Source organism: Cervus canadensis, chromosome 8, assembly GCF_019320065.1.
Source record: "Cervus canadensis isolate Bull #8, Minnesota chromosome 8, ASM1932006v1, whole genome shotgun sequence".
Classification (NCBI taxonomy): domain Eukaryota; kingdom Metazoa; phylum Chordata; class Mammalia; order Artiodactyla; family Cervidae; genus Cervus; species Cervus canadensis.
The window spans coordinates 37,229,794-37,247,211 of record NC_057393.1 but is presented as its reverse complement, the minus strand read 5'-3'; the positions used below and the strand labels follow the sequence as shown (position 1 = coordinate 37,247,211).

The 17,418-nt window shown below is 39.8% G+C and overlaps 1 protein-coding gene across 4 annotated transcripts in view; it reads left to right on the top strand.

Moving 5' to 3' along the window:
• Positions 1–17,418, top strand: part of HECTD2 (HECT domain E3 ubiquitin protein ligase 2) — a 72,724-nt gene that overhangs the window by 21,345 nt on the left and 33,961 nt on the right. The window lies entirely within an intron of this gene.

Sequence of the window (17,418 nt, the reverse complement as noted above, 5' to 3'; positions counted from 1 at the left end):
ACACAGCTGAGCGACTGAACTAAACTGAACTGATAAGCTGCACATGGCATAAATTATTCTTGCACATATTTTCTGTTGACCCTCCAAGGGATCGCTAGACCTATTCTGCACTCTTACAAGTTAGTATTTATATTATCTCATTTATCAACCTTTGTCCCTGATAACTACTTTCTTCTTTTATTTATATATATACACACAAACATTTCGTCACCTCAGTCTTACTCTAAGGAGGCACCAGTGCCCATATGTCACAGTCCCACAACAAAACAAACTTATATATAATTGTGATTCCATTATAGATAAAATTATGGAAATAAAGAAAATGAGCCTATTCAATGGGGGAGAGAAATTGAGAAAGATGATTGCTATTTTAGACCTTAGCTAGATAGTAACTATAACTTATTTGAGTAATATTTATGATTTAGGGAAAACTTTCATGTGATTTTTATTTTTTTTAAGCATCATAGCAATCATGTAAAATATATACTAGAATTGCTACGATGTAGTTTTCTGTTGCTGCTCAACAAATTATCACAAACCTAATGACTCAGAAGGGTACTTTCTTGGTGACTCAGTGGTAAAGAGTCTGCCTGCCAGTGCAGAAGACACAGGTTCAATCCCTGGGTCAGAAAGATGCCCTGGAGAAGAAAGTGACAACCCAATCCAGGATTCTTGCCTGGGAAATCCCATTGGACAGAGGAGCCTGGTGGGCTACAGTGCAGTCCATGGGGTCGCAAAAGAGTTGGACATGACTTAGCGACTAAACAACAACAGTGACTTAAAAACACTACCACGTATTAGCTCACAGCTCTTTTAAGTCAGACCTTGGTGAGTGTGGCTGAGTTTTCTACTCACGGTCTCTCAATGTGGAGGCTGGGCTGGACTCTGGGCAAGAATCCTCAGGTTGCTGGCAGAACTTATTATTTGCAGTTATAAGACTGAGGTCTCATCTCCTCGCTGACTGTCACCCAGAGCTGCCCTCAGCTCCCAGAGGCTGCTCATGGGCTCACTGGCTGTCTCCCAGCCTTCTTTTTCAGGGCTGGCATCAGGCTCCCTTGTGTCAAATCCCCTTCATGCTTTCAGTGTCTCTGACTTTGTCTTCTGCAACCAGTGGGAGAAAACCCTCTGCTTGTAAAAGTCTCATGTTATAAGGTTTTGCCTTCCTGGATGAATCTCCCTGGATTAAGAAAAGACAGAGGAACCAGAGATCAAATTGCCAACATCTGTTGGATCATAGACAAAAGCAAGGGAATTCAAAAAAATCACCTACTCCTGCTTCATTGACTACACTAAAGCCTTTGACTGTGTGGATCACAACAAACTGGAAAAGTCTCAAAGAGATAGGAATACCAAACCACCTTACCTGTTCCCTGAAAAACCTGATTGCAGGACAAGAAGCAACAGTTAGAATCAGATAGGAAACAATGGACTGGTTCTAAATTGGGAAAGGAGTACATCAAGGCTGTATATTGTCACCCTGATAATTTAACTTATATGCAGAGTGCATCATGTGAAATGCCAGGCTGGATTAATCACAAGCTGGACTCAAGATTGTTGAGAGAAATATCAACAACATCACATATGCAGATGATACCATTTTAATGGCAGAGGGTGAAGAAAAACTAAAGAGCCTCTTGATGAAAGGGAAAGAGGAGAGTGAAAAACCTGGCTTAAAACTCAACGTTCAAAACACTAAGATCATGGCATCTGTTCCCATCACCTCATGGCAAATAGAAGGGGAAAAAGTGGAAACGGTGACAGATTTTATTTTCTTGGGCTCCAAAAATCACTGCAGTTGGTGGTTTAGCTGTGAAATTAAATGACCCTTGCTCTTTGGAAGAAATGCTATGACAAACCTAGACAGTGTATTAGAAAGCAGAGACATTACTTTGCCAACAAAGGTCTGTATTGTCAAAGCTATGGTTTTTCCAGTAGTCATCTATGGATCTGAGAGTTGGACCCTAAAGAAGGCTGAGCACTGAAGAATTGATGCTTTTGAACTGTGGTGCTGGAAAAGACTCTTGAGCATCTCTTGGACAGCAGGGAGATCAAACCAGTCCATCCTAAAGGAAATCAACTGAATATTCATTGAAAGACTACTGCTGAACCTGAAGTTCCAATTCTTTGGCCACCTGAGGGGCAACAGAGGATCAGCTGGTTGGATGGCATCACTGACTCAGTGGACATAAGTTTGAGCAAACTCCAGGAGATAGTGAAGGATAGGAAAGCCTGGTGTGCTGTACTTCTTGGGATCCCAGAGTCAAACATGACTTAGTGACTAAACAACAACACAATTAGTAATCTTAATTAGATCTGCACAATCCCTTTGGTCATGTAATGTGATCCACCAGGTGGCTGAGAATCCTGAGGCCCTCTTCAATCTCTGCTTATAACACATATTTAATAAGTAAAGAAACTGGAGCTCAGACAGGGTAAGTGACTTGGCCATGGTCATGCTGCTAAGTGACAGAACTGCAATTCAATCCCACATTTTCTGACAACAAAACTCTTGTTCTGACAGATAGAGGAAACTCCTGATTGACTTGTTTCTCTTGTCTGATTAATCATATGACATTAATCATACAACTCTAATTACATCATCTCTAATACTCCCTAAAGCTTCCAAAATTAAATACAAATTTTTTACCTTGACACGCAAGGATGTTCATAATATGACAGCTTTTCAACTTGATCTCCCACCTTTCTCCTCCATACAACTTACATTGCAACTATTCTCCTGCATGCCTCATACCTGCTCACTGCAGTTTTTGCAGTTTGTTCCAAGTGCATCCCTTGGAATGCACTCTTCCCCCTTCTCTAGCTGTCAGATCCTGTCTGTTCTTCAGTGCTACCTTTTTACTGAACCCTTGCTGATTCTCCCTAACTGTTGTAATTCTTCCCTTCTTACAATATAGGTGTTTCTTTTTTCTCACCTCTTTCAGTCTCAATCTTGTGTAGTATCATTTGTACTTTAATCTCCTAGACTATATGTTTCATGAGGGAATAAATACCTTTGTAACCCCTGCAGAGCCTAAGGGCAGTTCCCTTGTCCATCAGGGGGTCTTAGCAAGTATTTATTGCATGGAGTGAATGGAAGAGACAGCTTGGGATAGGAAAGTGGGTGCACTCAAGCAGTAACACCAGGAGCCACACCAGCAGCTTATTGAGTGCCCCTTGCATGTTGGACACAATTCTCAGCACTGAAACATACAGAGACACATGTAGTTCCTGCACAGCAGCCTCTTATGTATCAGTCAGTCAGTCCTGTCTGACTCTTCGCGACCCCATGGACTGTAGCCCACCAGGCTCTTCTGTCCTTGGAATTCTCTAGGCAAGAATACTGGAGTGGGTAGACATTCCCTTCTCCAGGGGATCTTCCCAACCCAGGGATCGAACCCAGGTCTCCTGCACTGTAAGCAGGTTCTTTACCATCTGAGCCTCCAGCCTAAGATAGGAATTATTTTCCCAGGCCAAGGGTAGGGAAACTTAAGCCACAGGCAGTTGTAAGTGCCTTGCCCTGCATGAATTTTTGTAACTAATGAAAGAGACAGAAAAGGAAAAGCGAGTTTAAAAGGAGAGTTGGTAGAAGGAAATAAGCCCTGAAGGAAGTCAAAGAACCAGGTTGTGGCCTGACTTGAAAATTCAAGGGAAAAGAGAATTTAAAGAAGAGGGTTTAGTCAGTGGTGCCACTGCTGAGAGAGCACAAGATGAGTGAGTGCTGAGGCAGAGCTAAGATTTGTTGGTCAGTGTGCTTGTTAGTGACTCTGAGAACCATTTCAGTAGGATAGTTAGCAGGAGAATTCAGGTTGTAAAAAGTTAAGGTGTAGGTTAACAGTAAGGATCTAGGGGCGGGCAGTGTAGACAGCCTTTAGAGTAGCTTGAACTGAAAGGAAGAAAGAACAGTAGAATCTTGCAGGATAGTGTGATCAAGCAAAAAGATGTGATGCAGGAAGAGGTTAACATAAGCTAATAAAATGCACAGAGAACAGAGCAGTGGTAAAAGGATAGGATCGAGGAAGAGGCAGGCAGAAGGCTTCAGGGGTTGGCTCCAGCAAGAAGAGAAGGGCACTTCTTGCTCAGACTGTGGACTTGAAAAAAGAGAGGAGGTAGGAGAAGGAAGTAGGAAACTCACTCTTTCTTGCCCTGAATTCAGTCATCTTCTTGGAAAACATGTTAGTCTTCTAGGGCTGCTGTAACAAAGCACCACAAACGTGGTGGCTTACAACAAGAGAACTTTATTCTGTCCTGGTTCTGGGGACTAGGGGTCTAAAACCCAAGTGTTGGCTGCACTGGTTCATTTTGAAGGTTGTGAGGAAGAAACTATCCCATGCCACTCTCCTACCTTCTGCTGGTTGTCAGCAAGTCTTGATGTGCGTTTACTTGTAGATGTATCGCTCTAACCTCTAACTCTGTCTTCACATGGCCTTCTCCCCTGTGTATCTTTCTGTGCCCAGGTTTCTCTCTTCTTGCAAAGGCATCAGTCACTGGATTAGGGCCTACTGCAATCCAGTATGACCTCATCTTAATTGGATTATATCTTCGAAGACCTTATTTCCAAACAAAGTCACATTAACAGCTCCCGGGGGTTAGGACTTCACCATATCTTTTTGGCAGACACAGTTCAGCCCACAGCAGAAGGTTAGGAACCTTATAAACACTGAATTACCTGCTAAGGAGAATGACAGGGAGTCAAAAAGAAGCAACGCATAGCCATAAACTTCTTTGGATTGTTTGTTCAAATGCCTTTGCCTTTGCTTCCCACTGATTCCTCTATTCCATTCTTTCTACACCAGTACTGTCTTGACCTCTGAACCCAGCTTGCCAGCTTGATGTCCACACCTGCCTGCCTCCTCCCTGGGTGCATGTATTGATTCGGAATGTGGTCCACATATCTGGGCTCCCACCACCTGGCCCTCTCATCTGTTCCATTCTTATGGAATCTGCAGTCCGCCCCACCCTGATCTTGGAGTGTGTATATCTTTGTGAATATATCATCCTACGGGAATAGGCCTCTTAGCAGACTTCCTTTACTGTGTTGAAACTGCTAGTGCTGACTTCTCATAACTGTTCTGTCTGGGTGCCGCTTGAATTCAGGCGAGACGTGGAGTTCACATGTCAGGGCTGCTGCAAAAGAACTCTTTTATTGAGTGGGAAGTTAGACCAAGTCTTCCAAATGTAAGCATGTTTATAATTCCATGATCTTTTGCAAAGCCTCTCTTGCCAATAAGATTGTTTCCTCAAAGATGCCTCCTTCTTGGCAGTTATTCCAGTTTTCCTCCTTCTCGGGGGACCCATGCTGTATATTCTCTTAACAGCTTGTCTCCCCGTCTGATCTTCAAGTGGTATTAGAGAAGCTGCAAAAGCCCAGCGTGGGTTTACCTAACAGCCCAGGGATGCCTCGCTTCCCTGCGGATCACGTGACTAGGTATGCCTTTCGAGTTGGCTGTCCTTTTAGAGATCAGAGCAGTGTGGGAGTTTTACCTACTGTGACAGCTGCCGGGGATGATACATCTTCAGAGAAACAATATAAATGGCAAGTAATGGGGGACAGGGTGAGCACTACATCCTCTCTTACTCTTTCATACCTTCTTTTCTACAGTGATTATGCTCCTGTCAGATTATTTAAGACATCTTTAAACAGCACAGACCATCTCTGAAAGAAGGGAAGTAATTCCTCTCCATGCCTTTTCAAATGTCTTTGCACTCTTGGTTATTTCAGGAAAAGTTGACATGAACTCTGATGGCGCCCAGGGGCCCCGGTCTTCTCCCTGCTCAGTCCGTTTTCTGAGTTGACTCGAGATGAGCCATGAGGGGCCCTAGTGAACTGTGTGGTTTTTACCTGGAGAAGTGTGTCCATCTCCTTGCTGCCCCAAGAGCCCAGGGAAGAAGAGAGTGGTCTTAGCTCAGATGGTGCTGTGTCTGTGAGTGCTGGGGTGCTGTGAGCTGTTTGCAGGTGAAATGCCACAGAGTTTTCACAGCCTCTCCACGAGCAGCTTTAGAGGCAGACACTCACACGGTGAGAAGAAACCCAGCGCAGGACTTGGCGTCTGGGGAGAGAAAAGGGCTCACAGTAGCTGCTGTAGGATTTCTGCCTTAAAAAAAGCATTTCCAAGGACTGCCCTGGTGGCTCAGATGGCAAAGTGTCTGCCTACAATGCAGGAATCCCGGGTTCGATTCCTGGGTCGGGAGGATCCCCTGATGAAGGAAATGGCAACCCACTCCAATACTCTTGCCTGGAAAATCCCTTGGATGGAGGATCCTGGTAGGCTACAGTCCAAGAGGTTGCAAAGAGTCGGACACGATTGAGCGGCTTCACTTTCACTTTCAAGGCCTCAGATGACCCCATCTCCAGGATTCCTGGGAGAATGAATTGATTTGGGGCTAAATCTCCAAGATCCTTTTCTAGGTCAGGGTGACTCACCTTGGACTTACTTTTTTTTAACCATGCCTGTGGGAGCGATTTATCTGTCAAGAACTTGGAGTACCTTGCTGCATTGAATTGTTGATTCATCTGTCTCTTGACCAGTCTATAAACTCTTTAAGCTTTTTTTGTGGGGAGAGGGAAAGGGCTCATCTAACTTTTTAAAATTATAGTTAATTTTTTGAATGGCTAGCACATTTATGTGTTTCAAAAATTGAAATTAAAAAAATAGGTATGTTTTAGATGTCTCACTTTCACACTGCTGTCTTCTGTATTTTTTCCTGTGTTTTTATGCAAATGAAAGCAAATATAAATATACATGCTGATTTTCCACTTTATCTTAAAAAGTAACTGCCTACATATTACCTAGCACTTGTTATTTTTGTTGTTGTTAATGTATCCTGGATATCTTTCCGTAGCAGTGCATAAAGAGCTTCCTTACCCTTTTTTTTATATTCCTTTATATTGGACTTACCAAGATCCTATTGAAATCAATAAATTGTTTATTTTGTCTCTTGCATTGTGTACAGTGCCACAATGAATGGCTCTGAACATGTGTCATTTGTTCCTGTGTGGCTTATCTATAGGATATTCTTAGAAGTGGAATTGTTGGGTTTAGGAGTAAACGCATTTACAATCTCTGTATATCCCCAGGATCCAGTGTCCATGGTACTCAGAGTCTTTACTCAACAAATAATTTGAGGAAATATGTGGGAAGAACTTTTTCTGGGTTTCTGGCCAGTTCATCCTGTAATCTGTCTCAGAGCTACAGTTCTCTAATGTATGTCCAGGGTAAGACATCTATTCTATCAGAGGTAACCTTGTATAAAAAAGGGCTTTTGAATATTTTACAGGCAGCCTGGGTGGCTCAAATGGTAAAGCATCTGCCTACAATGTGGGAGACCCGGGTTCAATCCCCGGGTCGGGAAGATCCCCTGGAGAAGGAAATGGCAACCCACTCCAGTACTCTTGCCTGGAAAATCCCATGGACGGAGGAGCATGGTAGACTACAGTCCATGGGGTCACAAAGAGTTGGACACGACTGAACGACTTTGCTTTTGAATGTTTTTATGACTAGATCCAAAAAAGAACATTTTATGTATGCTTCTGCTGAAGTTTTACACACACACACACTATTGAACTTAGTAAGAAAGTACATCTCCAAACACCAATGAATATGTCACTTTTATTTGGCTCTGATGACTCTGAGTCAGAGTGGGTTCTTTTTCCCTTCTTTGTTCTTTTCTCTCTCCTGCCTTCAATTTTATTTTCTGCCAAATGTTCAGAAAAGTCATCCTATAGACAAAGATGTAAACACCACCTGTTATGACTAATTCACTCTGGTCTCTCCCTGTTTCCACGGCTTGCCACTACTGAAGGAGTCAGAAGCAGTGCAGAGTAGTGAACCGGTAGAGGGAGCCTTGAACTTGTAACTCACTTGTTACCTGCCCAGCACTCGCAGGTTGTCAATTAGGATATTAAGTATGAACTGAGTCTCTGAGTTTGCTATTGCTGTGCTTGGCCGTTCAGTCATGTCCGACTCTTTGCGATGCCATGGACCGTAGCCTGCCAGACTCCTCTGTGCATGAGGATTCTCCAAGCAAGAATACTGGAGTGAATTGCCATGCTCTTCTCTAGGGGATCTTCCTGACCCAGGAATCGAACCAGGGTTTCATGCATTGCAGGCGGATTCTTTACCAGATGAGCTACCAGGGAATAACTTGTCACTGGGACCTTAGACATTAAACCTAGACCTGATGGCCCTTCATTTGCTTGTCTATAGACTGAGGAAATGGGGCATTATGAGATGTAAAATATCTTCTACACCTGAGTTTTTTTTTTTTTATTTAAAGGGTTAATTTTCCAAGATACTGATCTTGTTTGATCCTTGTTGAGTTTTGTTTTTGACATTTCATAGTTTACTAGCTCCTACTTCCATGTAAAGTTAGGCTTCATTTTTGCCACTTGTCTTTATACGTGATAGAAAGTTTGGCTTTATTCTGTAATCTAGTCATACTGCTGCCACATTTTTCATCAGCAGGGAGCCCCTAAGTCTGGCCTATATTCAAAGGGAGAATTAGACTCCATCTTTTGATGGGAGGAATATCAAAGAATTTATGGACCTATTTTAGAACTACCACATCATGTGAATGTAAGGTGTATATCCAGAGGGGAAAAAAAAGTCAGGTCTCCTTGAGGCTTATTTCAGAACTTTTTCCTTTACCCTGTTGTAAGACAGAAACTTGTAACTAAAATCAGGTGTTTAGATGACATATGAATGTTAAATTTCCAAGCTCCTTCAATTTTTCTTTTATAGGTCACTACATTATGTTCTATAATAGAGAATTTTTACCTTTTCTGTTGGTTTATAAGTCCTGTCCATTTTGTTCTTAAAAGTTTTAGAGATGGGAATTAGAAATTATTGAACCAGTGCTTTTCAAACCTTTTTTTTTTTTTTTCCATTTTCAGAGCAAACACCTTTTGAAAAGCAATCTTTCTTAGAGCATCAGTGTATTAAGCAGAGAAAAGCTTAGTTTCCCTGAGTGGACACAGCACCATTGCCCTGAGGTGGCCCTTGAAGTTCTTCTTAGGAGCCTGGAAATGATCAACGTAGGCCATCTCTTTCATTTTATAAGGTCACAGCCAAGGCCCAAGGAGTTTCAATGATTTGTCTAAGGTTATGAAAGTTAGTAACCCAGCCAGCAACAGGACCTAGGCTCTTGTTTCCAAGACTGGTGCTTTTTCCATTACTTATTACTTATTTAATTACAAATTATTTGGGATAATTTAGGGTATAGCATTTTGTATCAGTGTGTTACCAGCAGCAAACCTTTACATCATTATTTGCTTTCCTGCAATAGGGGGATGAGGATCGGAGACCCAGTTCTCTTGTTGGGTGCCTCACCTTCACAGAGACTCCTGTTGCTTTGGAGCTGCTCCTGTTACCTGTGCTGACTGACTCGAAGCTACCTTCAGTCTCTTAACTGTGTGGCCAGTTTACAATGTCAGTCATCATCTCGGTGATGCGGTTGTGGAAAGCTACATATTACTGGTCACCAACCAGAGTCAGCCTATGATAGCTTCTTGAAAACAGTGAGCTGGTAAATTTTAGCTAGTAATCTCACACCCTTATATGTGGTTATATTATGATCCTCACATTTTTAAAAAATACACTACCAACCCCCACCATAACCCTTACTCTTCTCACATGGCATCAAGTATTTTACTTAATGTTTCTAAGCAACCAACTAAAATTGGCAACAGTATATTAAAAGAAAGGGAAAATGATTACTGCTTATCAGTTTAGCACAGAGTGTTCCCAAGTATTGGCTGAATGAAATCTAAATGACAGGTTCACTGATAAGTGTATATTGTGACTTTTTCTGTGTATTATGATATTCTATATTGCAGAGAAAGCTGTATACGATAGAACAAGATTTGCTGTTCTATTTATAATATCAGTTTGAGATTTAATTAATCCTTCATCACCACCGTTATTGGTTTTCTCTTTTGAATTAGGTTTTAATAACCATCTGCGAGAACAGGCTGAAAGCCTGTCTCTGGAAACAATGCCTTGATATTCAGGGACATGAGAGCAGCTGTGAGCTGTTATTCTTCCTTTCTTAATAACTGAATGTCACATCCTGTAGTTTGGCTTTCATTCACTAATGTGAGCAAAGGACTCTGCCTTTCTTTGTGACTCAAGTCCCATTTACATAGTACGTTAGCATTCTGCACTACTCTTCAGCCCAAGTTACCTTCCAAACTAAAAATAAATTCCATCTGGGCCTCTGGTTCTAACCTCATCCTCTAATCCTCTTGGCTTTGGCATTACGATTTCTCTTATGTAAGAATCTCCCCACTCTCAATCTTTGCCAAAATCCAGTTCTCTTACTAACTAAAATTTCTCTCTTCCACCTCAGCGTGATATTAATAAAAATGAGTGGGTATCAAAATGTGTATATATGCTCTGTGAGTGAATAAGTTAATTTATATGTGAATGAGCCTGTTTGTATCTAATAGTGGGTGTTTATAGCCAGGTTGAGAAAGGTGTGTGGGAAGGGATAGGAAAGGGTAAGCCTGGTGAAGAGGAAGAGAAACTGTAGAGGAGCCTCAAAAAGTAATAATAAAAGAAGACTGGTGTTGGAGAGAGGTTCTTTTCCGCAGCTTTCTTTCCCTTTAATAACAGTTGCCACACATAACACATAACAAATCATTTGCAGAGCTATCTAATTTTACTAACTGATGAACTTCTGTCTGATTTGTGCTTAAAGTACAAATTGCTAGAAATTAGATATTTCTATATTTAATAAAGGCTATAAAACTAAATTATAGAATTGAATTAAAGAAGGTTAATAATCTGTTTTATTCAGTATATTATCACTGTCTTTGTTCTCTCTAAATCACTGAACTGTGTTCCTCAATGTGATCCTCTGACTTGCATGTTAGAAATGCAGATTCTTGGGCCCTACCCCAGACCTACTGAATCACAAACTTTGAGGGGGCCCAGTAATTTTTGTTTTAGTTCAACAGGGTCTTCAGGTGATTCTGAGGTACAGTAAGGTTCAAAAATTATTGCTCTTGAGTGTAAGAAATAAGCAGTTCTGTGCTGTCTTCTAATGTGAAAAGTTTGTTTTAAAAGATACTTTAAATTTGAAGTCAGTGAGAGATCCAAAGATAATGCTTGATTGGGAGAGTGAATAAGGAAGGAAGAAAGAACCTCATAGCTATGTTACTGCCGTGATGATTGTGTTCTCTTAGTTGAAATATATTCTGATTACATTACAGTAATGGAATTACATTTCGTTATTGTAGAATTTAGAATCTACAGAATATTAGTCTATTGGTTTGTAAGTATTAATGCTTGACAAAATATTGTAACCAAAGTAAAATGTTTAGTAGATGGACTTAGCAGCAGAATGGAAGGGACAGGAATTAATAAGCTGGAATATAGAACAGTGGAGATTACCCAATCTGAATAATAAAGAGAAAATAGATTGGATAGAGAAAAATGAATCGTCTCAGAGGCCTGTGGGACTGTAATAAAAGATAGTACATTCTTGTCATTGGAGTCTTAGAAGGAGAGGAAGAAGAGGGTAGGCTGAAAAAGTACTCAAAAAATAGTTGAAAACTTCCCACACTTGGCAAGAGACATGAACCTCTAGGTTCAAGAAGCTAAGCAAATCCCATACAGGGTAAGCCCAAAGAGATCCTCATCAAGTCCTAGCATAATTAGACTTCTAAAAACTAGAGACAACAGCAACAAAATATTGAAAGGTAGCCATAGAAACATGATACCTTTACTGATGGGGGAAATCTTTCAAGTAACAGCTTCTTATCAGTAACCATGGAGGCCAGAAGGAAGTGACTGAGAGAACTGCCAGACCCAGAATCGTATATCCTATACCCAGAATGCTATTGTCAGGGGTGGAGAGGATATCAGGACATTCCCAGATGAAGGAAAACAAACAGAATTTGTTGCCAGTAGATGGCCAAAAAGAATGTATCAAGAGGTTGCCTGAACAGAAGGGAAACAATGAAAGAAGCAACATTGAACTCAAGAAAGAACATGATAAGCAAAAAATACAAAAGACTTTCTGTTTGGATTATTTCTCTTTTTCTCAGTGATTTTTAGGAAATATCTCTAAGTGCTCATCTTTTGTTGTATGTTTTTCAGATTTTCCCTCCAACTTGTAACTTACATTTTTAAAATTCAGATATCTTTGGTGATCATAAGTTTTTAATTTTAACATAGTCAAAAGTATCAATTTGCTTATAGTTGCACTTTTTGGTTACAACTATAAAAAAAGAAACCTCTTTGTCCCCAAAGCAGAAGGATTCTCCTATTCCTAATTTATAAAGTATGTGATAGGGATTCAACTTCATATTTTCCCCATGTGGTTAACCATATTTTCAAATTCTTTGTTTCTTCCAATGATCTGCCAAATATTTCATATATTGAACTTTTATGTATGGATGGATGTGATTCTGGGTTCTCTATTCCATTGGTTAATTTATCTAATCCTATGTTAGTAAAACACTGTCTTGGTTACTATAACCTCAAAAAATTTTTGAGGGTAGAGCAGGGTCCCCTTTTCTTACTCTTGTTTCTTTAGAAATGCTGTAGCTATTCTTGTGTATTTGGCCTTCCATATGACTTTTAGAATAAGTTCACCAAATCCAAAATATTGATGGGAATTTAAAAAAAATAATTTTATTTATTTATTTATGGCTGTGCCGAGTTTTCGATGCTGTGCAGGCTTTCTCTAGTTACAGTGAGCGGGGGCTACTCTCTAGTTCCGGTTCATGAGCTGCTTCTCGTTGTGGTGGCTTCCCTTGTTTCGGAGCACAGGCTCTAGGGCACGTGGCCTTCAGTAGTTATAGTTCCCTGGCTCTAAAGCACAGGCTCAATAGTTGTGGTGCCCAGTCTATTGCTCCATGGCAAATGGGATATTCCTGGACCAGGGATTGAACCTATGTCTTCCTCCCTGGCAGGTGGATTCTTTATGTCTGAATCACCAGGGAAGCCTGGGATTTTACTGAACTGTTTCGAACCTAATAACCAGTTAGGAAAAATTGTCTTCTTTATGATCATCAGCCACAAATATGGTATTGCTTTCTATTTATTTAGATCTTTTTTTCGATCTGTAAACAAACTTTTAGTATTTTCTCTATGGAGATTTTACAATTTATTTATCATTATTTTTTAATGGTTTTACAAATTTTAAAAACAGTATTTTGTAGTTTGTTTCTGGTGTTTATAAATGCAGTTGACTGTTATATATTGGTTTTTTAAAAATCCGTGCACCTTGCTAAACTCTTAGTTATTCTATTTTGGATTATTGGTGATGTTTGGAGATTGTTTTGGATTTGTCTGTGTTTATAATTAAATCATTTGAAAATGATGGTGTTTTTTCTTCCTTTCTAATCCTGAGTCTTTAATAAAATTTTATAATAAATAGACAAAAGTTATTTTCAATAAATTATTTATATAAGAAATTGTTAAGTTTATATTCCTTAACTGCAATGGCATAAAACTAGAATTAATAATATAAATTTAAGCATACTGGCTGAAAAAAATTTTAATAGCTTCCTTAATTTCTGTATTAAAAAAATTTAAGACTGAACTTACAGGTTTAGAAAATAGCAACTATTTAACATGAAAGTACTACATCATAAATTAGAAGACTAGAGCTACATTCAAAATAAAAGTCAAGCCTTCAGTATTTTCACTGTGAAATAAAAGAGAATTAATTGGCTTCCAGTGCTGGACTGCTCCAGGACACAGTCCCCAGAGATCAATTCTCAGGCTTCTTCTCTGTTTACCCTTTCCTTAGGGATCTCGTTAATTGAGCATTTTTACTATGAGCTATAAACCTTCACAGCTCCCCTGCACTCAAGAGTCATATCTACTCAACATCTGCATTTGGATGTCTCATAAGCATCTTACCTTTAATGTGGCCAAAAGAAAACTTTCTGACTCCCACCGACCCCAACTCCTGAAAAAAAAACAAAACTTCCTCTAGTGGTCTGGCATCCGGTCCCATCACTTCATGGCAAATAGATGGGGAAACAGTGGAAACAGTGGCTGACTTTATTTTTCTGGGCTCCAAAATCACTGCAGATGGTGACTGCAGCCATGAAATTAAAAGACGCTTACTCCTTGGAAGGAAAGTTATGACCAACCTAGACAGCATATTAAAAAGCAGAGAATTACTTTGTCAACAAAGGTCCGTCTAGTCAAGGCTATGGTTTTTCCAGTGGTCATGTGTGGATGTGAGAGTTGGACTACGAAGAAAGCTGAGTGCCCAAGAATTGATGCTTTTGAACTGTGGTGTTGAAGAAGACTCTTGAGAGTCCCTTGGACTGCAAGGAGATCCAACCAGTCCATCCTAAAGGAAATCAGTCCTGGGTGTTCATTGGTAGGACTGATTTTGAAGCTGATACTTTGGCCACCTGATGCGAAGAGCTAATTCATTTGAAAAGACTCTGATGCTGGGAAAGATTGAGGGCAGGAGGAGAAGGGGACGGCAGAAAATGAGGTGGTTGGGTGGCATCACCGACTCAATGGACATGGGTTTGGGTCGACTCCAGGAGTTGGTGATGGACAGGGAGGCCTGGCGTGCTGTGGTTCATGGGGTTGCAAAGAGTCAGACACGACTGAGTGACTGAACTGAACTGAGTGGTCTAGTGTTCTCCATTTCAGTAAATGGTCCCAGTTAATGGTCAAGCTAAATTATCAAAGTCATCTTTGGCTCATTTTTCTTTTAACAAATCTTGGCATTCCTACCTGTCTGCTAACACATCTTCCTATCATTCTGTATTCAGAATATGTCACAAATCCAACAATTTCTCATCAGTTTACTACTACCACTCATGCCCAAGCCACCAGCTATCTCTGACCAAGCCTATTGCCTTACCAGGTATTGATAGATATTAAGCTATAGTAACTGAAATTATTTCATACAAAAATTAACAGGTCAGTAGAATCATATGCATTAATCCCAGTAATAGGCTCCAGAATATAGAAGAACTTAACATATGATAAATGTATCAAAAAACAGTGTGCAGTGACATACTTTTATACATGGTATTCTGAAATGGGCCATTTAGGAAAAAAATACATTTTATATTGTATTACCTCATAAATTCTAGAAATGATAAAATTTATTGAGCATTTATTATTTGCTAGGCAATGTGGTAAGTACATCCTTCACATGTACTGCAGTGGGAAAAGAAGCACAGATTAGAAGAGATACATGGTCATCTGCTCTGTAGGTCTGTAGGGAGGGAAGGCTTGGATTACTAATCATAAAAAATTACTAAAAAAAAATTACTAAAGGAATATGTTGATAAGTTAAGTAATAGAAGTATTATTTAAATACTTTTCAGTTTCCGAGATTTGTGGGCACAGTTGGGGAAGGAGAAGGTGTATTGAATTGAGTAGCATTGAAAAATATACTCTGCTGTATGTAAAACAGATAGCCAGTGGGAATTTGCTATATGACACAGGGAGCTCAAACCTGATGCTCTGTGACAACCTAGAGGGGTGGGATGAGGTGGGAGGCGGGAGGAAGGTTTAAGAGTGAGGGGACACATGTATACCTGTGGCTGTTTCATGTTGATGTATGGCAGAAACCAGCACAATATTGTAAAGCAATTATCCTCCAATTAAAAATGAATAAAATAAGAAAAATTACTTTTCTGTTTTCAGAAATAAAATCAAAAGCAAACAGATTTAAAAGAAGGTAACAGCAGAAGTAGCATTGTTTTTTAATCTCCCTGAATCCCTAGTAAAACACACATACCACCTCTATAGCAAAATTAAACATCTTGGACATCATTTACTACAGAATCAGCTTATAAAATGTCCCTGTACACCCCAAAAGATAGCAGGACAAATGACCAGAATCAGAAGATGTAAGCGTGATGTAAACAGAAGGAAGCATCGGGACCATTTGACGGACTTGAGACCAAAAGAGCTTCCGAATAAGCAGCAGGTATTCATTGGAGAAGGGCTTTCCTGGTGACTGAGATGGTAAAGAATCTGTCTTCAATGCGGGAGACAGGGGTTTGATCCCCAGGTGGGGAAGATCCCCTGAAGAAGGGAATGGCTATTCATTGGAAAGCTCAGGAGGCCAATTAGAGAACAGAAACTGAAATTGGGAGGGGTTTTTGCCAAGAGCAGGTGCATGCAGATGGCCCATGTGAGACCTGAAGGGAGCAGGTAACCCCTGTGAATTCTCCCAACTAGTACTTCCTTCCAGACTGGGGTGCGTGTGGAGGGCATCCTGAGATTAGAATCAAATTTGAGCAGCTCTGGGACAATAGCGATTAAGGACAGAGAGAGAAAACCGGAATAAAAGTGGAGCAGGGAAACAGGGCCTGGAATCCCAGAAAGCAAACTACCATATATTTGAGTTCTACATAAAAACAAAAAAAGGAGAGCTACACCTCCTTCTAAAAATTTGGGGAAAATAATTTCAAATCAAATTGGCTACAAAATTCTATAATTTTTAATTTAAAAATTTTATTGTAATAAAAAAGCAGAATAACAGCCACTTGAACAATGAGAGCACATCCGAAACATGCCCACAAAAAAAGATAAAATTCTACTTCAAAATGAGCTAAAATTCATTAAGAAAATCATATGACACCTGAAAGAATGCTATAAATTAGAATTGCAAAAAATGAAAACTGAAGTGACAATAAAGGAAATAATTAGAATTTAATTTTAGAAATAAGCTGGAAGGAACATAAAAGCAAACAAGTGTAAAAGCACTTTATGAGACCTAAAAAATGAGAAAATATTTAACATTTAAAAAAGAAATGAGGGAAGAGTTATAAAGAAATTGAAAGAAATTAACTAACATTGGAATAGACAGAGCAGGGAGGGGCTGGTAGCACTCTGTTTCTTGACTGGTTAGTGTTTCACAGGTGTTTGCCTTGCAGTAATTCTTTAAGCCATACATTTGTTTTATGAGATATTTTGGTGCTTGTTTTATTTTGCCGTTATAAGGTTATGAAATGCAACAAAAAGGCCAGTCAGTGAACCAGTGGATATTTGGGGAAAAAGAAAAATACATAAACTGTTCATGCAAATTGATAACAAAGTGCTAAAACTCCAACAGAGAATTGCAGAGGATATAAATAAGTGATCTGCATATACAATTGACCCTTGAACAACATGGCTTTGAACTGTGTGGGTCCACTTATAGGCTGATTTTTTTTTTTCCAATAAATTTCAGTATAGAAGTACTGTACTACTACAGCATCTGTGTTTGGTTGAATCTGCAGATGCTGAACCAAGGGTGCAGGAGGCCAACTGTAAAATTATGTGAGGGATCGGTGCCCAAGTTCTGCACCATTCAAGGAGCAACTATATTCAGAAAGCTAATAATCACTAAAAACATCTAATCTCACTGAAATAATCTCTAAAAGACATAATTTATAGGAAGGGAGGCATCAAAAGAAAAATTCTGTATTATATCTGTTTT